Below are 24132 nucleotides of genomic sequence, written 5' to 3'. Positions count from 1 at the left end.
TCTCACAGAGTGAGTCTACAACATGCTCTAAATTAAGTCCAGTACCATTAAGGTGTTTTTTTTTTTAAAGATTTTATTTATTTATTCATGACAGACACACACAGAGAGAGAGAGGCAGAGACACAGGCAGAGGGAGAAGCAGGCTCCATGCAGGGAGCCCACCGCAGGACTTCATCCCAGGTCTCCAGGATCACACCCCAGGTGAAGGTGGCACTAAACCACTAGGCCACCCGGGCTGCCCCCATTACGGTTTTCTTTGTATAGGGACAGATTGCTAGTAATGAAATTTGAGTGGTTATGGGCCATCCTTTGGCTTCCAAGCCTCCTCCCAGGACTAGATTAACTAGTCATAAGTATTAGTTGAATGGCCAAGGGATGGATACCAATCCTTCTCATAAAGCCATTTTCCTGTCATACATACACGTATGGGAGCTAGTCCTAATATTAACTGAGAATCTTCCCAAGCTTTTGAGTGGCTACATAACCAGCAACCATTTTGATTAGTAAAGGAGGGCATGCATTGAGTGGCAGGCTTTAGTGAGTAGAGAAAATCTCGAACAGAAAAAGGAACATGAGGGGCTCCTGGGTGGCTCAGCTGGCTAAGCATCTGCCTTCAGCTGGGGTCATGGTTCCAGAGTCCTGGGATCAAGCCCCACATGGACTCCCTGCTGAGCAGGGAGTCGGCTTCTGTCTCAGCCCCTCCCTCCCACTCATGCTTACTCTGTCTCTCCGAAATAAATGAAATCTTTAAAAAAAAAAGGAATATGAGTATGAATATTTTGTGTTCATCTGTAAAGCAGTAATATCACAATAATTGTTATAAAAAATGAGTTCTGGGGAAAAGACAGAGAATCTAATAGAATCTTGTTCTGTGATGTTGCGTGTAAGCTATCTGCTTTGCCTTATTGTCTGCTTCCAGGGAAGTTTGGTGTGTTGTACTTTTCCCCTGGAAATTCCTAATTTTAAGTTTGCCATAGGTTGACAAGTTCAATAATCGAGGTGTAGGGAGAGTTCTCTTTAATTGTGAGTCATGACCCAAGTAATTTAACTGCTGTGTGAAAAAATAGAACCTGATGGAGCCCTTTTTCACCAAGGTTCAAGTACTATTGTGAAAAAATTTTCAACAAACTAGGAAGAGAATTCCTCAACTTGATAAATGTCTTTTATGAAAAACCTATAGCTAACATCATACTTACAGAGATTATGAAATACTGAGTGACTTCTCCCTAAAATCAAGAGCAAAGCAATGATATCTGGTCTCACCACTGCTATGTAACATTACACTAGAGATTCTAGCAGTACAACTGGCCAAAAAACAAATAAGAGGCACCCATGTTGGAAAGGAAGAAGTAGTACTATCTTTATTAATAAATAACATGATCCTGTGAGGAAAAAAAAATTCTAGGTAATCAAAAAACAAAAAAACTGGTAGAACTAATGTTTGTTAAGGTCATGAGATCAATACACAAAAGAAATTGCATTTCTAAATACCACCAATGAGTCATCCAAAAAACAAATTAAGAAAACAACTCAGGAATTTAACAAAAGAAATATAAGAATTATACACTGGAAACTATGAACCATTGCTAAGAAAAAGAGCTGAATAAACTGAGAGCCATTTCATGTTCATAGATTAGAAGATGAAATATTATTAAAGGGCAATTCTCTCCAAATCAATAGATTCAGTGCAATCCCTATTAAAATACAAGCTGTCTTTGTTGCAGAAATTGACAAATTGATATTAAGTTATATGTGAAAATTCAAAGAACCCTAAATAGAAAAATACAATTTTGAAGATGAACAAACTTGTATTTTCTCAGTTCAAAATAATATTAATAGCATGATATTAATATCTTTTAATCAATGGCATGATATTAGTACAAGCACAGCCATCTAGACCAATAATACAGAATTGATAGTCCAGAAATAAATGGTCAAATAGCCAAAACCTTCATAAATTAATCCAAATGTCCATCTGCTGATGAATGGATAAACAAAAACCATGGCTTCATACAATGAACTTACTAGAAGGCAATAAAAAGGAAAGAAGTATTACATGCTACAACATAGATGAACCTCAGAAACATGCTACATTTAAATATCCATTTGTGTCAAATGTCCAGAAAAAGTAAATCTACACAGGCAGAAAGTAGATTCACGGATGACTGGAGTGAGGAGTAGAATAACTGTAAATGGGCAAGAGGGATCTTTCCCTAATGGTAAAACTACTCTAAAACTGACCTATGCTGATGGTTACAAAATTCTATAAATGTACTAAAAATCACTGAATTGTGATTTAATTTAATTGTGATTTTTTCCACTAAAAATCACTGAATTGTGATTTAATTTAATTGTGATTTTTTTCCACATTTAAGTGGAATCTATGGTTTGTAAATTAATTCTCAATAAAAGAGTTAAAAACAATTGCTGAATGACTATATAAAGAACATGAGAGGAAGGGATCTAAATCTATATATCAATAATTATGTTAAGTATAAATAGTATAAACACACCAATTAAACAATAGACATTGTCAGACTAAATAAAAATAATAACCAACTATACACAATCTACAGCAAATCCACTTTATTTTTTTAAAGATTTTATTTATTCATGAGAGACACACACACACACACAGAGAGAGAGAGAGAGAGAGAGAGAGAGAGAGGCAGAGACACAGGCAGAGGGAGAAGCAGGCTCCATGCAGGGAGTCTGATGCAGGGCTTGATCCCGGGACTCTGGGCTCACACCTGGGGCCAAAGGCAGATGCTAAACCACTGAGCCACCCAGGGATCCCCACAAATCTACTTTAAATAACAAGTTACACATAAAGAGTTAAAAGATGGAAAAATAAATACCATTGGAAACCAATTAAAAGAAATATGGCGTACCTATATTAATATCAAAGTAGACTTCAGAACAAGGACCATTACCAGGAAAAAGAGCCACATTATGTAATAATAAAAGAGTTAATTCACAAAGGTAGCATCACAATCCTAAAGGTGTACGTATCTAACAACAGATGTTCAAAATACATACAACAAAAACTAGTATTACTAGAAGTCAAATTCATAAGTATACTTGAATGCTTAAACACTGCTCTCTCTCAGTAATCAATAAGTAAATACAAATCAGTAAAGAGAGAGACCTGAAGAACACTGTCAACCAACTTGACCCCACTGACATTTATAGTGTACTGCAACTAACAAAAAATCTTTTTAGAGAGGACTTAAGGGAGGGATGACTGGGTGGTTCAGTCAGTTGAGCTTGTGACTCCTGATTTCAGCTCAGGTCATGATCTCAGGGTTGTGAGATGGAACCCCGAGTCCAGCTTAGCACCGGGCACAGAATCTGCTTAGGATCTCTCTCTCCCTCTCCCTCTGTCTCCGCCAACACCCCACCCTGAATCAAAAGCACACTCTCTCTCTCAAAGAAAGAGCACTTGAAAGATTCACCAAGGTAGACCATATTTCATATTTCCAGGCCATAAAAGAAACTCTAATAAATTTAAAGGAATTGAAATCATACAGAGTCTTGGACTACAATGAAATAAAATGGAAATCACTGACAGAAAGGTACCTAGGATTATCCTAAAATAACTAGAAATTAAACAAGACCCTACAAAGAACTCATGCATCAGAGCGTAAATCTCAAGGGAAATGAGAAAATACTTTTGAATTGAATGAAAGTACAACATATCAAAATTTAGAGATGTTTACATTAATAAAGAAGAAAGTTCTGAAATTAATGGTGACCATTACACAACACTATGAATAAACTAAACCACTGAACTGCATTTTTTAAAGGTGGGTTTTACAGTATGTGAATTTTATCTCAATTTAAAATCATTAAAGAAAAGAAATATCTCAGTACAAAAATCTAAGTTTCCCCCTTAAACTAAAAACAGAAGAGCAAACTAAACCCAAAGAAAACAAAAGGAAGAAAATAATAAAGAGCAGGGTTTTCTTTCTTTCTTTTTTTTTTTTTTTTAAGATTTTATTTACTTATTTGAGAGAGAGTGTGCACAAGTGGGGAGAGTGTGCACAAGTGGGGAGAGAGGCAGGGCTCAATCCCAGGATCCTGGGATCATGACCTAGCTGAAGGCAGGCATTTAACCAACTGAGCCATGTAGATACCCCAAGTGCAGTTTTATAATAAAATTACAAATAGAAAAATAGAGAAAAATCAATGAAAACAAAAGCTGATTCTTTGAAATGATTGATAAAATTGACAAACCTCTAGCCAGACTACCAAGAGTGGGGGAAAAGACACAAATTACTAATATCAGAAATAAAATAAGGGACACCATTACAGATCCTACAGATGTTAAAAGGATAATGAAGAAACGTTATGAATAACTACATGCCCATTGTATTCATTTTCTACTGCTGCTTAATAAATTACCACAAACATACATAGTGGTTTAACACAACACATTTATTACCTCACACGTTCTGTGGGTTAGGAGTTCATAAGCTTGGTTTAGCTGGATGCTTTTTAGGGTCTGATAAGGTTGCAATCAAGATGTTGGCTGGGCTGTGTTCTCGTATGAGGGTTTGACTGGCACAGTAAGCAGAATAATGGTTCTCCAAATACGTCAATGCCCTTATCCCCAGAACCTGTGAATATGTTATCTTACATAGCAAACAGGCTTTGCAGATGTGACTAAATGAAGATTGTTAAAATGGGAGATTATTCTGGATTATCTAGGTGGGCTCAATTAAATATAAGGGTCCTTATAAGAGAAAGAGGCAGGCAGGGAAGTCAGAGAAAGAGATACGACAATGGAAGAAGTCAAGGTGATATGATGTGAAAAAATATGACCAGCCATTGCTGGCTTGGAAGACAGAGAAAGGGGCCACAAGCCAGAGAATACAGGTGGCCTCTAGAAGTTGGAAAAGGCAAGGAATGGATTCTTCCCTGCAACCTCCAGAAGGAATTCAGCCCTGCTGCCACCTTGATCTTTAATCTCATATGACTCATTTACGACTTCTGATCTTCAAAATTATGAGATAATAAATTCGTGTTGTTTTAAGCCACTAGGTTTGTGGAAATCTATGACAGCAGCAATAGGAACTAATATTAAGAAAGAAGAAACTTCCAAACTCACTCAGATTGTTAATAGAATTCATTTCCTATGGCTGTAAGACTGATGGCTCTGGATTCTTGCCTATTCGGTGGAGGCCATCCTCACCTCACCTCCTATAGAATCTTAAACTGATAAAGAACTTCTGTAAAAAACCTATAGTTAACATAACTTAATGTTGAAAAACTGAATGTTTTCCTCCGTAAGATTGGATATCTTCTCTTACCACCCCTATTCAACATCATCCTGAAATCCTAGCCAGTAAAATAATGAGTGAAAAACAAAATGCAAACAAAAAGAAAAAAAAAAAAGAAAAACAAAAAGCATACAGATTGGAAATACATAAAACTGTTTCTTTTCTTAGACAACATGATTGTCTACATGAGAAACCTCAAGGAATATACCAAAAAAAAACAAAACAAAGGTCTATAACTAATATATGAGTTTATCAAGATCACAGGATACAAAAGCAATAAAAAACCAATTGTATGTCCCTATACTGGCAATGAATAATCGGAAATTGAAATTATGAAAACTGCACATAAAACATGGAATACTTTAGTATAACATAATATGTGGAGGATCTAAAACGCCAATAAAAGAAATCAGAGGAAACCTAAATACATTAAGAGATATACAATGCTCATGAGTTTGTAACAGTTAATGTTATGATGACAATTTTCCCCAAACTAATCTAAAGATTTAACACAATTCCAATTAAAATTCCAACAGGATTCTTTGTACAAATCAACAAGCTATCTCTAAAATGTACATGGAAAGGCAAAGGTACTAGAACATCCAAAGCCATGGCGCCTGAGTGGTTCAGTTGGTTAAGCTTCAGTTGGTTAAGTAAGCCTCTGCTTTCAGCTCAGGTCATGATCCCAGGGTAAAAGATGTTCAACACGATTAGTCACTAGGGAGATCAAAACCACTCTGAGGTACCACTTATATCCATTACAATGTCTATAATGAGAAAAAAAACTGAAAAATAACAAGCGTTGGCGAGGATATAGAAAAATGGGAATTCTCATACAATACTGCTAGGAATGTAAAACGGTTCAGCCACTGTGGAAAAAAAGTTTGGCAGTTCCTCAAAAAAATATTTTTTTTTCAGTTCCTCAAAATTAAACATAGAATTACCATGTATTACGTGGTTCTGAGTTTCAAATTCCTGGGAGACACTATGATAGCACCAATTTGAGTGTCTACCTCTGGATCAACGGACAACAGCCAGGGGTGAGTTGCCTTAGTCTGAGAAGGCCACGGAGATCTTATCCTTGTGCTGTAGAGCCACTCACAGCAAAGGGGAATTGTGTGCTAAGTAGTTGCCCCAAGAGATATGTATTATAAGCAAAAAAGGTGCACTGATTACCTTCCACTGAAGGTCACCATCAGATTATGGAAAGTAGAGAATAGGATTCAGTGGCATTCTGATTATCCTCCCCAGCCCCCCAAGCTCCTCAATATCCCAATAGATTTTTTTCTAAGTCTTAAGAGAAAACACACTCATTGTCACTTTTATATTTTAAAATTGTGTTTGAGCCTGGGGCACCTAGGTGATGCAATTAAGGGTCCGACTCCTGGTTTCCACTCCGGCCACAACCTTGAGGTCGGCAAGATTGAACCCCGCATCAGGCTCCTTGCTCACCACAGAGTCTACCTGAGATTCTTTCTCCTTCTCTCTGCTCCTCCTGCTTCTGCTGTTTCAGATAAATAAACCTTTTTATTTTTTTAAAGATTTATTTATTCATTTATGATAGACATGGTGGGGGGGGAGGGGAGACACAGGAGGAGGGAGAAGCAGGTTCCATGCCAAGAACCCAACGTGGGACTCACTCCCGGGACTCCAGGATCACACCCTGGGCCAAAGGCAGGTGGCTAAACCACTGAGCCACCCAGGGATCCCCTAAACCTTTTTTTTTTAATTTTTTATTATTATTTATGATAGTCACAGAGAGAGAGAGAGGCAGAGACACAGGCAGAGGGAGAAGCAGGCTCCATGCACCGGGAGCCCGATGTGGGATTCGATCCTGGATCTCCAGGATCGCGCCCTGGGCCAAAGGCAGGTGCTAAACCACTGCGCCACCCAGGGATCCCCCCTAAGCCTTTTTTTAAAAGTAAAAACTTTGACCTACTGACAGAAGATCATATGCATTTTCATTCAATCTTTTATCTAAAAGATAACACTTTTAAATGTTTATGGTGGTCTTTAACATGCAATTACTTTCTCAAAAACTCGTAGGGGTTCCCTATAACCTACCATATTAAAATATCTAACTATTTAGCGTTCTTTATCAAATAGCTTCTCTCAGCTTTTCTGAACTCCTTATTTATTAAACGTTTGTTGAGGGTCACCTGGGTGGCTTAGTTGGTTAAACATCTAACTTTGACTCACGTTATGATCTCAGGGTCCGGGAATTGAGCCCTGCATTAAGCTCCACATTTGGCAAGGAGTCTGCTTATCCCTCTGCCCTTCTCCCTGCTGGTACTCTCTCTCTCTCTCTCTCTACCTCTCTCTCGCGCTCTAATAAATAAAATCTTTTTTTAAAAACCCATTTGTTGAATAAACAATGATCTCTTCTTTCCAGGAACTAACATGGATATGCTGTCATTAAGATTTGTCAATCTAAATGACAAGAACTTATGGACATAATGGCATCAAATTTCTGAACTGAGATCATCCTAGAATATTTATGGCATATGTTTGGTATAATTAAAAAGTAAGAAAAAAACAGTTGAAAACATAATCTCTATCTTGCAACAACAGTTCTGTGTGGTACACACTTCATTCCAGCAGTCTTTGACCCTGTCTTGTCAGAGTCCTGGCTGCCCCCCCACCCCCGACATACATTGTTCACTCTCACCTTACTTCTTATTTTTTTAAACATATATATTTATTATTGAAGTACTGTTGACATAGAATATTAGTTTCAGGTATACCACACAGTGATTTGATCATTCCCCCCTTTTTTTTCAGATTTTATTTGAGAGGAAGAAAGAGCACAAGAGGGGAGGGACAGAGGGACAGGGAAAGGGAAAAGCACACTCCCCAGCAAACAGGGAGCCTGGCACCAGGCATGATCCCAGGACCCCAGAACCACAACCTCAGCCAAAGGCAGATGCCCAACGAACTGAGCCATCCAGGCACCCGTGATTTGACAAGTCTATACATTACTCAGTACTTGCCATGATAAGTGTAGTCACCATCTATCGTTACCATACAACGTTATTACAATAGTAGTGACTATATTCCCCATGCTGTACTTTTCATCTCCATGATTTATTTATTTAATTACTGGAAGTATGTACCTCTTAAACCCTCTCACCTATTTTACCCATCTGCCCATTCATCTCCCCTCTGGCAACCACAAATTTGTTCTCTGTATTTATAAGTCTATTTTTGTTTCTTCACTCGTTTTGTTTTTTAGATTCCACAACTGAGTGAAATCATATGGTATTTGTCTTTTTCTGATTTATTTCACTTAACATAATACCCCCTAGGTACATCCATGTTCTCACAAATGACAGCATTTCATTCTTTTTTATGACTGAGTAATATTCATGTGTATGTGTGTGTATGTACTACATTTTATTTATCCATTCATCTACCAATGGACACTTGGATTGCTTCCATTTCTTGACTATTGTAAATAATGCTGGAATAAATATAGGGATATATTTTTAAATTAGTGTTTTTGGTTTTGGGGGGTAAATACCCAGTAGTAGAATTACTACATCATATATTTCTATTTTTAATTTTTTGAGGACCTTCATACTGCTTTCCACAATGGTTGCACCAATACACATTCTCACCAAAAATTTATGAGGGTTCCCTTTTCTCTATGTTCTTGCCAACACTTGCTATTTCTTGTCTTTTGATATGAAGTGATACCTCAAAGAATGAGACTGGACCACTTTCTTACACCATACACAAAAATAAACTCAAAATGTATTAAAGATCTAAATGTGGGACATGAAACCATAAAAGTCCTAAAAGAAAACATAGGTACACTCTTGGACATCAATCTTACCAATATATTTAAAGGTATATCTTCTCAGGCGAGAGAAATAAAAGTAAAGATAAACTAATGGGACTACCCCAAAACAAAACCTTTCGCACAGCAAAGGAAGCCATCCACAACACAAAAAGCAACCTACTGAGGGATCCCTGGGTGGCGCAGCGGTTTGGCGCCTGCCTTTGGCCCAGGGCCGGATCCTGGAGACCCGGGATCGAGTCCCACGTCGGGCTCCGGGTGCATGGAGCCTGCTTCTCCCTCTGCCTGTGTCTCTGCCTCTCTCTCTATCTCTCTGTGACTATCATAAATAAATAAAAATTAAAAAAATAAAAATAAAAAAAAAGCAACCTACTGAATGGGAGAAAATATCTGCAAACCATTTACCTGAAGGGCTTAGTAACCAAAATATATAAAGAACTTCTACAACATCCAAAAAATAATCATAATAATCTGATTTTAAATGGGCAGAGGACCTGAATAGACATTTTCCAAAGAAGACATACAGATGGCCAATAGACACATGAAAAGCTATTTGACATCACTAATCATCAGACAAAGGCAAACCACCTTACGTCTACTTTTGCTATTCGTTAGGCCTTGAAATGCTATGTTGTGCATCATCATTCTATTCTGTGCCCCTCATTAGGAGAAATAAAGTAAATCATCTTCAAAAAGTTTGCACTTGGGACAGTAGGGTGGCTCAACAGTTGAGTGCCTGCCTTCGGCCCAGGGCATGATCCTGGAGTCCAACGATCGAGTTCCACATCAGGCTCCCTGGATGGAGCCTGCTTCTCTCTCTCTCTCTCTCTCTGTCTCTCATGAATAAATTAAAATCTTTAAAAACAAATTTGCACATGGGGCATGTGAGTGGCAGTGGTTAAGTAGAGTCTGCCTTTGGCTCAGGTCGTGATCCCGGGGTCCTGGGATTGAGTCCCACATCCTCTTCGCAGGGAGCCTGCTTCTCCCTCTGCCTGTGTCTCTGCCTCTCTCTCTGTGTGTGTGTGTCTCTCATGAATAAATAAAATCTTTAAAAAAAAAAAACTTTGCACTTACTAACCTCTTCATACCTGAAACAATCCTTATAGTGAAAAGCTGTCTTTTCTGAACATGAGAAGAACTTCGCGTGTACTTTTTAAGAAATAAGAGAATTTGATAAATTCTCATACTGTTTGTAATACTTAAATATCAACAATAAGTTAAATGACAATTGTGTTTTCCTTAATCCAAGCTTCTTCATGAAGTTATCTGTCTCTCTCCTTGGAATTCCCATTGCATTTCATTCCTCTTTTGTGCATAATTCACTGTTTTATATTATGGCTCTCTGTCAATGCTTGCTTCCTCTATGAGATTACAACTCCTTCTGAGATAGTACTGTGTCTTAATCTTATTTGCACTCCTTCTGGTTCTCAGCACAATGCCTGACATACTGTAGATGCACAATACACAGGTGTTTTTGAATGAAGAAAAAATTAACCACAAGAGGTTTCTATGGTGATATTATTGCAGCTTTTTTCTTCCATATAGGCCTGTCAGCGTGGAAATAAAACACTTACTAAAAACAGTTCAGAGACTCCTATCTATGAAACTGTTCGTATGATATAATTCTGAACAAGGTTAGGGGCTTCCAAGCTATAGAGAAAGCTGTCTGCTCTCTTGTGTTACTTTTAAAGCAAATAAAAAGGTTCCTGAGATATAAATACTAAGTCTAGAATTCCATATATTAGTGAAATAAATACTAAGTCTAGAATTCCATATATTAGTGAAATAAATACTAAGTCTAGAATTCCATATATTAGTGGTTACTATCCTTTTTCTTAGTGGCAGTACGGTAAAATAGGAACTGGGGTCTGAACTCAGAATTTAACATCGGGCTCCCTGCATGGAGCCTGCTTCTCTCTCTGCCTGTGTTTCTGCCTCTCTCTCTGTGTGTCTCTCATGAATAAATACATAAAATCTTAAAAAAGAGAGAGAGAGAGAAAGAGAGAGAGAGAGAGAGAGAGAGAGAGAGAGGCAGCCCGAGTGGCTCAGTGGTTTAGCGCCTACCTTCAGCCCAGGGCAGGATCCTGGAGACCGGGATCAAGCCCCACATTGGGCTCCCTGCATGGACCCTGCTTCTCTCTCTGCCTGTGTTTCTGCCTCTGTGTGTGTGTGTGTGTGTGTCTCATGAATAAATAAATAAAATCTTTTCTAAAAATGAATTCAGAATTTAAGGATTTCAATCTCAGCTCCACCACGTATTAGCTTCGTGACCTTGCAAGTTGTTTAACTTCTCTGTGCCTCACACAGTACAGTCCCTCAAAGGAATGGTATAAAAATTCATGACTTGATATATTTAAAGTTTTTAGAATAGTACCTGGTACTTCGTTTAGAAGTGATAGCATACAACACCCAAGTGCTGATTACTTCAACTGATGAATCACTAAATTCTTACTCTGAAAATAATAATACATTATATGTTAATTAAATTGAAAAAATTTTTTTAAAAAGGGGGTTAGGAATGAATATGTAGTACTAACTATATTGCTCTTCTTCCCTATTGATAAGTTCCAAGATGTTAAGGACAAAATGAGTTTTGTTTTTATCCCCTATTACCCGCCTAGCACAGTATGTAACAAATAGTAGACGCTCAAAAAATGACGCGAATTGTATTGGAAACACGTATGAGTGCACAAGAAAATGAAGGTGTGTTGATGTAAATGAAATTGCAAAGGGTTCTTGGCATATCGTTTGCGTATCTTCACTTATTTCTTTATAGTTAGTTGTTAGGTGCTTTATGACTTGATCTTTTTCTTGCCGTCTTCAGAGCATGCACTTTGGTGTAATGCATGTTATATCCCTGAGGACTGCTGGCCTCCTCACATGCTGGCTATTCAAATAGTCTGAGGGATGAGGCTGCGGCAGGCAAAAGTGGGTTACGTTACAGTACTGCCTGCTGCTGGGGATGGAGGACCAATAACCTCAGAATAGAGCGCGCAGGAACAGTTGGGCCAGCAGAGCACTCTGTGAAGGCTCATCTGGACCCTCCGCAGTGGGGTACCGCCAAGGTGAGCGCCCTAACGCGCGGGTCGCCCGCCCGGAGGCCCTCACGCTGCAGCAGGGTCTGGCGACGGAGGGAAGGGCTCCGGCCAAGGCCGCCTGGATGAGTCATTCTCACCTCCCCAGGCAGGTGCGGGTGGCAGGACGCGTCGCCTCGGCTGCCGGGAGGGAGCCGGGAGCCGGGAGCCGAGAGCCGCCGCCGCGGAGCCCCTTCCCGGGACGCCTCCTCTGGGCCAGCACTGACCTTGCCGCTGGCAGCCCGACTGCCGAGAAGACCCGGCGCCGCAGAGCCGGACACTGGTCGACGGTGCCCACTGGCACCCGGACCCACAGGTGTCGGAGCCTGCCGCCGCCCTCCTGCGCTGTCTCAGCGCCTCCTCCCCACGCGAGGTCGCCAGCCGCGCCCCGAGGGCCGCGGCACGAGGCTCAGGAGCACTGGGCGGGGCGCGCGCCCACCGGCCCGCGGAGGTCTTCTCGCGCGGGCGCACGCGCCGCAGCCGCGCGGGGCGGGGGGTGGGGCGGGTGGGTGTGCTTGGGGCGCGCGCGCCGCCGCCGCCGCCGCCGCCGCCGCCTCAGCCTGCTGCTCCGCCTGCGCCTCCTGCTCCCGGCGCTCGGCCCCAGCACGCCGGCTCCCGAGCGGCCATGGGCGGCGCGGGGTGCGCAGTGTAGAGTCCGCCAGTCCCGGACCCGCGTCCCGCACCCTGACGGTCCCGGTAAGCGGGGGCGGGGGCGGCGGGGACTCGGCAGTCACCCTAAGGGACGAGTCTGCGGGCCGCGGACAGCCCTTTGGGGACTGTGAGGTGTTGTGTGGGAGCAGCCCCTAAGGGAGTCCCTGTGTAAGTGGATAAACCCCGAGTGTCCCTGCCTCTGCCGCTGGGAGAGTCCCGGAGGCGGTTCGGGGAGCCGCCCCCATGGAGGACCCCTGTGGGAAGGGGGACTCCAGGGCTCGCTCTGAGGAGCAGCGTGAGGCACTGTCCCCGCAGAGAGACCGTCTGTAGAACTCGCGGAGGCCAAGGGTAGTCTCTGGTGCTGTCTCAGTGGAAGACCATTTGAGAACATACGGGAGCCTCGGGAGCCTGCGCGGTGGAGCTGGACCGCACAGAGGACTCCTGTGGGAAGGAATACCTTAGGCTGAGCGCTAGAACTGCCGGAAGGAATGAATCTGACTGGAAGGAGAGGAGGCTGCTATGGGATCTAGGCCAGGAGTAACTTCCCCATATGCACCAAAGGACTTTGGCCTTGACTTCTCTAGGGGTCAGTGTGCCCGAGGTTGTGTCCCTCCAAGCCCCTGCGGGGCTGCTGCCTTTGTCCATTCCTCCCCGCAACCCCGTTAGAAATGTATTCTCCGTGGTAGCCCAGATTGGCTCCAGGCTGGAATTTGTGGAGGCAGGAACTTCTCTTAGAGCAAAGGGCATAGGGGAAGGGAGGACCACTGAGGCCTCTGAAGCAAAGATGGGAGACTTGAGGCCCTGGGCTCGACTGTCCATAAGCAAGCAGTTAAGATGAGGTGGAGTAATTGATCCTGGCTGGTCCTGGAAGAGAAAGCCCTTTGAAGGGAGGAAAAAGGATGCCTGAGATTATTGAGCTCCAGTGTTTAAACATGTAACTCTTCTAACAACCTTGTGATATTATCCCTTCGGTGATAATTAAACTGAGACTCAGAGATTTTAAGCAATTTGTAAAAGGTTACAGAGGTTGGAATCATGAAATCTGTTTTTTCAGATTTTATTTGGGAAGAGATATCAAAGAGAGACAGAAGCAAGAATTATGTTTGCTTAAGTTTAAGAGGTAAAACTATATAAAACTCTTAGAAGAAAAACGGAAATATCTTCAAAACCTTGGATTTGGCAGTGGTTTCTTAGGTATAACATCAAAAGCACAGACGAGAAAAAATAGAAAACTTGGACCTCCTCAAAATTTAAACTTTTGTGCATCAAAGGATTCACTGAAGAGAGAAAGGACAACCCATGGAATGGGAGAAAATACTTGCAAACCATATATCTGGTAAGTGATCAACATCTACTATGCATAAAGAACTACGAGTCAATGACAACAAAAACTACACTCAGTTCAAAAATGGAAAGGATGTGAATAGACATTTCTTCAAAGAAGTTACATAAATGCCTAACCAGCACTATTCTCAAAAAAAAAAAAAAAAAAAAAAAGAAAAGAAAAAGAAAGAAAGAAAAAACCGGAAAATAATGTGAAGATATGGAGAAATTGGAATGCTGGTACATTGCTAAAGAAATGCAAAGTAGTGCAGCTGCTGTAGAAATGTTTTATGGTTCCTCAAAAAGTTACAAAGAATTTTCATATGACCCAGCATTTCTACTCTTTAGTGTATATCCAAAAGAAATGTGGTATGATATGGAAACTGGCCAAATTACAAATTTGGTAGCTCTCTCCTGTGATCAAAGAAATGACCGATTTTGTTGTATTGGTTACCTGTCATCATTCCTGCTAACCCCAACTCACTAATCAGGTTCCATCTCTGAGGAAGCACAGTGGATATGATGTGTTCAGGATTATACTGTTTCTAGAAACAAGTTCTGAAGAATTGGTCTTATTAGACCCTTCTGCTCCACTTTGAACTACAGAGAGGAGACTGACACTGTGATCTCAAATAAACTCTTTGCTTCCTTCAATCATCTTTGCAGCATTTCTTTAAGAAAGATTTATTCAGGCCAGCCCGGGTAGCTCAGTGGTTTAGCACTGCCTTCGGCCTAGAGTGTGATCCTAGAGACCTGGGATCGAGTCCCACATCGGACTCCCTGCATGGAGCCTGCTTCTCCCTCTGCCTGTCTCTGCCTCTCTCTCTCTCTCTCTCTCCCTCTCTCTCTCTCTCTCTATTGAATAAATAAATAAAATATTTTTTAAAAAAAAGATTTATTCAGCTCTTGTGCTGTGTAAAGCAGTGTAAACTATTCTGATTGTTCCTCCTTCCTGAATCCAAAGAAAATCTGGAACTCCTATTTTTACCTGTGAAACTTACTGATTTGAGTTGTTTTCCCCACTTCCCTTCTCAGAGGTTTCTTTTACTTTATTAGTTTTCTATTACTCTGCAACAAATTACCACAAATATGGTGTTTTAAAATGGTACACGATTTATGATCTCACAGTTATGGTCTGACAAGGTGGCAAAGTATTGGCTGAGCTGTGTTCTCATCTGGAAGCTTGCATGGGGAAGAATCTTCCAAGCTCACTCAGGTTGTTGGCAGAATTCATTTCTCTGCAGTCATAATAACCGTGGCCCTGGATTCTTGTTAATTCTTAGCTGGAAACTACACATAGCATCTAAAGACCACCTACAGTTCCTAGAGGGTAAACGAACCCCCCCCCCCCAACATGGCCACTTCAAGGTCTGTCCACACTCAAGAAGATGGGATTACACAAAACACGAACACCGGGGAGTGGGAACATGGGGGAAGCCACCTTAGAGACTTCCTCCATAAAGAATACCTAGCAAAGGTTTAGTTTGCTCTTATTTCTTCCATTTTGTTTGGCTAACGGGGCCTATTCTATTTTCTTGTCTCTTTGGGATTTACCACCCCTTTGCCCCTGGTGCCTGAAGTTTTTTTTTTCAAGCCCTTCTCAAATTACCACAAATTCCTCAACATGAATGTTGTCTCTATGATAATATCTTCTATCTCTCTTTTGTTCTTTGATAAGGACACAGAAAACCCCAGTTCCACTTATCTGCTAAAGAAGTACTCATGAAGCATAAATAGTGGGGTATTTCTGAATTGATTTTTTTCTTTTTCTTTAAAAAAATATTATTTATTTATTTGATAGCACAAACAAGAGGGGTGGTGGGCAGAGGGAGAGGGAGGAGCAGGTTCCCCGCTGACCAGGGAGCCTGGTACAGGGCTCCATTTCAGGACCTGGAGATCATGATTTAGGCTGCTTAACTGACTGAAACACCCAGGTACCTCAGTTGATTTCCTTTTTAACCTGGATGTCTCTCCTAGGACTTCTTTCACACGTGGAAAGCAATTTTTTTTTTTTCTAACCATTCATTTATTTCTAACATTGCTAGTTATGGTTGGGAGAAACAACCTACAATGGGCTCTTAACATTCCTGAATGTTTTTATGGGGTATGCCAATAATGTAGGGCACTGTTTTCCAGGCCATTTCTTGAAACTGTATTTACAACAAGCACCTTGAAAGAAGGCAACATCTCTCCCTGGACAAAGATCAGACCGCTTTTTCTTCCTATAAAAGGGGTAGGCCAAAAAATTTTTTTAAAAAGTTAAAAAAATTAAAAGGAGTAGACCCCAAATCTTAGCATTCCTCTCCTATAACACGGACTACTGTAAGTAGGCATCTGTCATAGATGTATCTGTCATATATGTCACTTATTTTTTTAGAGATTAAAACTGATTTTATTGATTTCTGAAGCACCTGGTGCATATTTTGGAGCTTGCAGCCCTGAACCAAGCCCATCTCTTGGTCCTCAGGCAGGACTGAATATAGACATTGGGGAAGGGGACACAAAGAGTGGTGGGTACATACCTGAGTTGTGAGTGTCCAGCTAAGAGTTGTGATCTGTTGGGTGAAGATTTTGGGTTGGTGAATTCCTGCCAGAGCCAAAGCAGTGTTTGACAACCTCCAGGATGGCCGAGGTGCAGAGGAATCCTATAATAAAGGTCCTGGTGCCTGGTGTTGAGAAGTTAGGAGGTAGGGGATGAGGGAGGTATAATGTCTTACTTCAGCTTTACCTCTGCTGATCAATTCCTTGTGCATATACCCTTTCATCAGATTGAGATTCTGGAGGAGGGGGAGAAGAAGTGTGCTAATTTACCCTACTCTCACCCAGTGTCAGTAGGTCCACTATATTTTTGGGACAGGCACCTAGGCCAAGCTCTGAGATACAGCTCCTTGGTGTGGTTGTTGCAAGTGTTGGAAATCTCCAAATCTCTTCAGCCCCAGGTCCCAGGCACATTTGCTTCTTCCTGGACAGGGGATCCAAGGCCACAGATGCTCCCAGCCTGACAGGAAGGAGCCAGGGAAGAGTATAGCGGTAATTTCAGTTTAGAGGCTGGGTTAGTCCCAGAGGACTGGGCTGGGCCCTTGCACACTTTTCTGTTTAACAAGAGTCAAACAGCCTGGGTACCTAGCTGAACACTGCGCACTACAGGGACATCCTGCCCTGATGACTATGCAGGTGTTACTGATGGAACTATGAGTTCCTGGAGTGCAGTTGACTCATATTGTCATAACTATGTGATATTTGTGCATCTAGTGCAGGTACAGGTGTAGCTACGTAGGGTTTAGGTAACTGTGCTTAGAATAGCATTGATATAGTGGTTACAGATTGGAGGTAGACAGTGGTAAGCATAAGGCAAAGTATAGATTTTGGGGGTAATTGCCACCAGCATTCCCTTGAAAGGGTGTGTCCGTCTGCTTTATTCTTCCCTTAGAGTCTGTGTCTGCTGAGGCTGGGGGGCAGGACCCTGCAGTAAACTGAGGACACTCCTGGGGATGAAGATTGGTATATAGGTGAGGGATGGGGCTGCTGAAGAGGGCAGTGGATTCACTGCTGACCTTGTCATTTCTTTGAAAGCCCACGGCCAAGTTGTTGAGACCAGGGATATGCATGTGAAACCAGGACTATCCTTAGTAAAGCACAAGCATGGGACAGGAATTATAAAACAGAGTTTATTTTATTTTTATTTTTTTATTTTGTTTTCTATTTAACATTTATTTTTTTATAAATTTATTTTTTATTGGTGTTCAATTGCCAACATATAGAATAACACCCAGTGCTCATCCCATCCAGTGCCCTCCTCAATGCCCGCCACCCAGTCATCCCCACCCCCCTCCTACCTCCCCTTCCACCACCCCTGGTTCGTTTCCCAGAGTTAGGAGTCTCTCATGTTCAGCAGAGTTTAGAGGAGGGAAAGAAAGACAAGCCTGGTTTAAGGTGGCCCAGGGGGCTTTATGGAGGAGAGCAAATTTGGTGGATGAATTTGGACCGCATTTGTGTTTGTTGGTCTGTATCTGTTTGCAAGGGTGAAACCTGTGTTTGTGTCTGCCTGTGTGATTGTGGCAGTGTCTGCTCCAGCATGTCTGACTCAGGGTGTTCTTGAGTCTATGCAGGTGTGTTTCCTGGGCATGTCTCTGGGCACTATTCTGAATTAGTTTTGGAGTGGCCTCATTGAATTTGTGTCTTTGTGTTTGTGTATCTGTGTGGCTGGATATCTGTGTCCATGTGTCTCTATGTGTGGGATTTGGCTCTGGCCTCTCACTTTACCCTGCCCCTCTCCCCTGACACTCCCCAGCTGCCAGCATCATTTACCGCCAGGAATGGCTTCCATTCCCTTCCCGCTGTCTGGATTCCCACGGGTCCAGCTGCCTGCCCAGGGTCCTGCCCCTGTGGCCTCTGTAGCAGGCTTGTCCTTGGGGCGATACACTCTGGAAAGCCCCCAGTATGCTCCTTTCCTGGCCACAGACCCAGAGAAGCTACCCTCGAGGCGGGAAAAGGGGGGCAGTTGGCAGCACCCACCCCTCCTTCTGGAAACGGAGATCTCCCTCTGGCCCCTTCCCAGGCCCCCTTTCCCTCCCCATGCTCTCATCCAGACCAAGTATTCAGGGTCCTGGCCTCACTGTCTCTGGGGATAGGAATGAACAGTCCTCAGCAGGCCCAGCCAGACCTACAGGGATCTGGTCCTCTGTGTTCCCCAGCACCTTACATTGTGTTCATTCCTCATACCCCACCTAAAGTCCGGGCTGTCTTCCCTTCTTTCCTCTCCCTGCATCGGACACAGCAACCATTCTTGTTCTTCATTCTGTGACAGCCCTGGCCTCTGCCATGGGCCTCTGAGCCCAGTGGAACATTAGGCTTTGGATGGCTGGGAAAGAGAAGAAGCCCAGCCCACTCTCACATGGTGCAGGAAGTAGCATCTGTGGGGTTTATTCCTGTTCTCATTCTGAGTTCACTGCCTTCTGTGGATGGGCCATGGTAAGCAGGTACAGAAATGAAGCAGTCATGGTCTCTATCCTCTAGGACTCAGTGTTTGACAGGAGAAGTGATTTTGTGGAGAAGCCACTCTTCTGCACTGCAGTGGTCAGTTGCCTGAAATTCCCTCCATAGAACTCTCAGGTGCCCTCTGCAGAGATTAAGCGAAGGGGTGCAGAAGGTCAGAACCTTTCCCCATGACACGTTACCTCAGAACGCCAGAGGTGAACTCCAGGGTTCCCTAGCAAGCACTGATATATTCCTAGCATCTACCACCAATTCTAGAGTAGTAAATGCTTGAGTTTCCGTAAAAATTCTAATTTTTTACCTCTCTTGAGCCTAGGAAAATTGGAGGGTGGGGGTTGTGCTAGGGTTATGAGATGGGATGAACAAGGCTTCATCCCTCAACAGCATCCTACATGAGTCACAGGCTCTGACCCCTGTCTTCTCTCAGCTCTTGACTTTGCTGAAAACTGAGAATCCTGAAGGTGTTTGTTCCAGCTCATCTTTATACCCTCAACCCTTTGTTGTAAGACCTTGGTCAGCACTATGAACTCACACTGCTCTGGGACGGGTAGTAGTGTTAGGGGACCATGAGAAGGACCTGCTCCACCTAAGTCAGGATGTGTACACATTAACCTTGGCTTCCCACATGATGCTGCTGTGATCTTTTCTGGGTCATTCTCTTCATGCCGAGTCCTCCCTCATGTCTCCTTGTTCTGTGGCTGTCTGCCTAACTTCCAGTAGGCAGGGAGGATGTGCCTGTCATAAGATCTCCTTTGGTCCTTGGGGATGCTTTAGGAAAACACCTGGAGGTTGTTGGCTCAACAGACCTGGGCCTTATATCTTCTCACCTTGGGAGCCACAACGGGGGCTGGTCCTCATCTCTTAGGCACAGAGTCATCATTTAGAGCAGGGACACATTCATGTTTCTTCCCATCCTGGCTTTTTTCCCATCCTGCTAGCAGTAGACATGTTGTGCTAAGTGCTAGGGTCCTATCGTGGAAGAGAGGCCTGCCATTGCCTCTTGGTTTGATGGATGTTGAATTTCTTTAGGAATCAATGAAGTAGAGTCATCCCACAGTCCTTCATACTGTATCATAGGGAGACTGCAGCATTTCTTACACTTCCTCTAGCTCTTGGCTCCTGTGTGGTAGGTCAGAATGTGGGAATGCAGAGGTTTCACCTTCTGAGAAATGTGAGGTATCCAAAACAGAGGTGCATCCCATCTACTCAGGGCAACCTTTTTTCCTGCCTGCCAGTTCTCTCCTCCTACCCTTTAAACATATCTAGTCTTTGAACACTAAGATGCTATACCTGTCCTCTTTGTCTCTAGCCTCATGCACTAGGCTCCACACATCTAGAACTTCCCTGAAATCTCTCCCACCATTCTAATCATCTGAGAGCATTGTCATACACATAATCAGCAGAGGAAACACCTCTTTCTGATGACTGGATATGGACTGTTAGCGATGAAACATCAAAATGACACCAATGGTTTCAGACTGAACGGACAAGAGGAAGTGCCATTAACTGATGTGGGAAACACTGCAATTGGAATAGGTCTGGTATGTGTGATTGGGTGGTGTTAAGGGAGCAGGGAATTAGGATTTCACTTTTGAGATGAATATTGGGGGAAAAGCACAAAGCCTAACTCAGGGCTATATCCCAGGACCTTGGCACCATGACCTGAGCTGAAGGAAGATGCTTAACTGACTAAGCCATCCAGGTAGCCCTGTATAAATTGTTCAGACAGTTTTTTTCAAGATTTATTTATTCATAAGAGACACACAGAGAGAGACAGAAACACAGGCAGAGGGAGAAGCAGGCTCCATATAGGGATTCTGATGTGTGACTGGATCCTCCAGGATCCTGCCCTGGGCTGAAGGCAGGCGCTAAATCGCTGAGCCACCCCGGGATCCCCTGATTAGACAGTTTGGACACACAAGCCTACTCGGTAATGATCTCTATGGAGGTCAAGACTGTCTTGGTGATTGTTTTGTCTGGCATAGTTCCTGACACATATCAAGTACACAAATATTTTAATTGTCAAATGCAAGATGCCTCTCAAGGTCATTTTTATTGTGACCTTTTTATGTGACCCTCGAGTCCTTTTCATCAGCTGAGTACTTCCTCCTATGGCAGGACCTCACACACCATAGTGTTCATCACATTGATGTAATAATTTATCTGCTTCCTCAGTCCAGGTTTGGATTCAAGTCTATTAAGTGGTGCCATGCACCAACCACTATCCTAAGCCCTGGGGATATGAGATTCTATTGTAATTTTTTAGGAGAGAAAGGGTGAGAAACTAAATCATAAGCAGAGGCAGTAAACATAGAGGAAAGGGGCAACGTGAGAAATATAAAAATTAGAACCAGTGACTGACTTGATGTATGGTTTGAGCAAAAAAGTGGATGTATAGTGATATTCCCTGGCATTAGAAAGGAGTTTGACGGGGCAGAAGGTGTTTGGAAACTTTGAATTAATTTGCATTCTCTTTGGAGCAAGATGGAGCTTCCTCCTATCTATTGGCTATACAGTTGAAGCTCAGAAGAAAGACTAGAGCAACAAAGTGACTTTGGGAATCATTAGTATATTAACAGCAATTGAGGTTTGGGTATGGATATACAGTTCAGTTCTCCCCTTTTCCCAGATAAGCTGGGGCTCAGAAATGTTAAGTAACTTGTCAAATGTCAGAGTTAGGATTCTAACTCTGATTTTTTTTTTCACATTCCATTCTTGTGACTTAGGCCTTAAAATCTGCATCCTTTCTAAGGGTCACACATTTGGCTTGAAAATGATAAAAACACATGCTTGAGGATTTTGTAATATTTTCCTTGTGTTGTAGTTTTGCTGCCCTTTATTCATGTTTATTATCTTTCTCTGAAATCATTCTCTGGTCTGAAATTTCAGTCAGAAGTTTCCTTCTGAAGGAGACCCAAATTTTTTATTCATACAGACCTTATATTGAGTGGAATAAGCACAACCTTCAGCTATGCTGTTCTGTTGTAGCCTCCTTAAGGGCCAGGATTCCAGTCCTCCTTCCACGGGCACCATTGCCTGCCCCAACTCAGTTAATGGAGAAATAGGACAGGTCCATTCACACCTCTTTGGGAGGTCAGGGAATATTAATCTGATGGCCACCGTTAAGAGGTCCACTTTGAAAAAAAAAAAAAACAGAGATCCACTTTGTCGCAATGGCTCCAGAGGCTGCTGGTAGTGCTGGAGTTGAGGGTGGGAATGCAGGTTGACTGTAGAGGAAGTGGGAAAGAGCTCTAGTATTGACTGAGTATGGCAAGTTATTGGAGGGTTCTTAAAACAGTCTGTAGGAGGAACTTCATTTAGCCTATATGTAAGGGAGTATATAGACAAGATATGGGGAGATCAGCTTGCCTCTCAGTCTTTCTCTTGGGTAGTTCTTGGTAGTTCTGGCATAGTTCATAGAATTTCACATTATCTTTCCCTTATTGATAAACACATATTACTATGAAATAGCCAATTATTGGATAGTCCAGAAAAACCAAAGGGGCCACAGTCGCTATTCAGTGCTGAGCAGCTTATCCGGTTTAGAGTCTCATGTGTGGCATTAAATTCTGGATCCCTGGCCACCTTCTGTGACTGTTTAATGGAACAGAACACTTTAGAAAAGTTTCCTAACTGCTTTTGTTTGTCTGCTTTAACCGTAAAAGTGGTTCTTAAAAAAAAAAAAAAAACCAGTAAGTGGTTCTGATGCTTTCTGAAATGCACGGGGACATACTGAAGAAAGGGGGAATGATGACAGGCACCGAGGACAGGAGTAGGCAGACTAATCGGTGCTATCTTTGGCTGGGGAGAGGACAAGAGTCATCCTCTGAGAAGACACTGGGCAGATCCTGGGAGAGGATACAGCTGAATTCAACACTGTACAATGTGCATGAACACATAAAAATAAACATATACACTCACATAATCATGTGTATGTATGTTCAGGAAGGGAAGACTGGTAAAAGGAGAAAGTGGAGAAGGATTGCAGTTATAGGTGGTATAGAAATGAGACATAGCAGTAAGGTTGGGTACAAGCTGCTGGCAGTACTTGACAAGATGGGATGTCTCTAGAAAAGACAAGATTGAATGTCTTTAGAAAACCACTTGTGTTTGTGGTTCTTTCCCAGCAGTTGCAAAACTTAGACAGCTGCTCTTAAGTACACTAAGGACAAACAGATTGAAACTCAGATTTACTCACCTACTTTCCCCCAAAGCACTTGAACCTTGGGTTGACTTCCTGGCTCCAGACTCTTTTGAATGCAAAGTAAATTGGTTTTGTTCCCTTATCTTACCCTCATCAGGAACATGTCAGCCTCTGTCCCAGGTACTCAGACGTCCATCTACATGCTCCCACTCCCTGATTCTCTCCCTGCCAGCCCTTGGGAGTGGGGGACAAGCCCCTCTTCATGGCCTACTGTGATCTCCATTCCAAAAGTCACTCATTCCATGCAGCTGGCAGGCAGTGGAGGCGAGCTATGGGCAAGAGAGTTAGAGCAGCCTCGCAGATGAGTTCTCTAGAAAGATCTTGCCAATTACCAACAAGGAGCAGAGGAGGGGAGATTCTATCATTTGCTTTTAATATCCTGTCATATTAGCTACCTGCTTTTGATAAACACAAAGTACCTCCTCAAGGTTGGAGCACTGTGATACTCCTCTAAAACCCTCCCCTGCAGACTGTGGGCCTTTACAGGAGTCATCAGTGAATTCTGCCTGTGGGATTCCTGGCCATTCCTTCTTGTCACTACTATCCTCCTCAGGTCCACATTGCTCCTCTGGGCCCAAGGACACCAATGGAAAGCCATGCTAGAATTCAAGCCTGACCTTTACGTAGCTTACCTTCCTTCTCTGCTCAAGCCCCTTTATCCACAGTCCAGGGTAGGCTGGGAGGAGTTGTGTGGAAGGCTGACCCAGCTTAAGTGTGGGTTAAAGCGCCTTCTCTAGTTGGGAAGGACATTTTAGCCTCCCCTCATGCCTTCCCTTAACACACCACAGTGGAGAGAAGGAGACC

The 24132-nt window shown here is 42.7% G+C and overlaps 1 protein-coding gene across 5 annotated transcripts in view; it reads left to right on the top strand.

Annotated features, from left to right (window-relative positions):
* The window catches only part of PHF24 (PHD finger protein 24), a 236085-nt gene that overhangs the window by 64187 nt on the left and 147766 nt on the right, over positions 1–24132 (top strand). Inside the window, exon 1 of one of the 5 annotated variants that reach the window (XM_072728047.1) lies at positions 11801–12146. The exons of 1 other annotated variant lie outside the window; for it this stretch is intronic. The gene's annotated coding sequence lies outside the window, so the exon portion shown is untranslated. Of the gene's footprint in view, positions 1–11800; positions 12147–12647; positions 12852–24132 lie in introns of those variants that run through there. 3 more of the 5 variants (XM_072728050.1, XM_072728051.1, XM_072728046.1) reach the window with 3 other exon arrangements.

The sequence above is a fragment of the Vulpes vulpes genome, chromosome 12, assembly GCF_048418805.1.
Source record: "Vulpes vulpes isolate BD-2025 chromosome 12, VulVul3, whole genome shotgun sequence".
Classification (NCBI taxonomy): domain Eukaryota; kingdom Metazoa; phylum Chordata; class Mammalia; order Carnivora; family Canidae; genus Vulpes; species Vulpes vulpes.
Note: the sequence above shows the minus strand (reverse complement) of the source record. Positions and strands in the feature narration are given on the sequence as shown.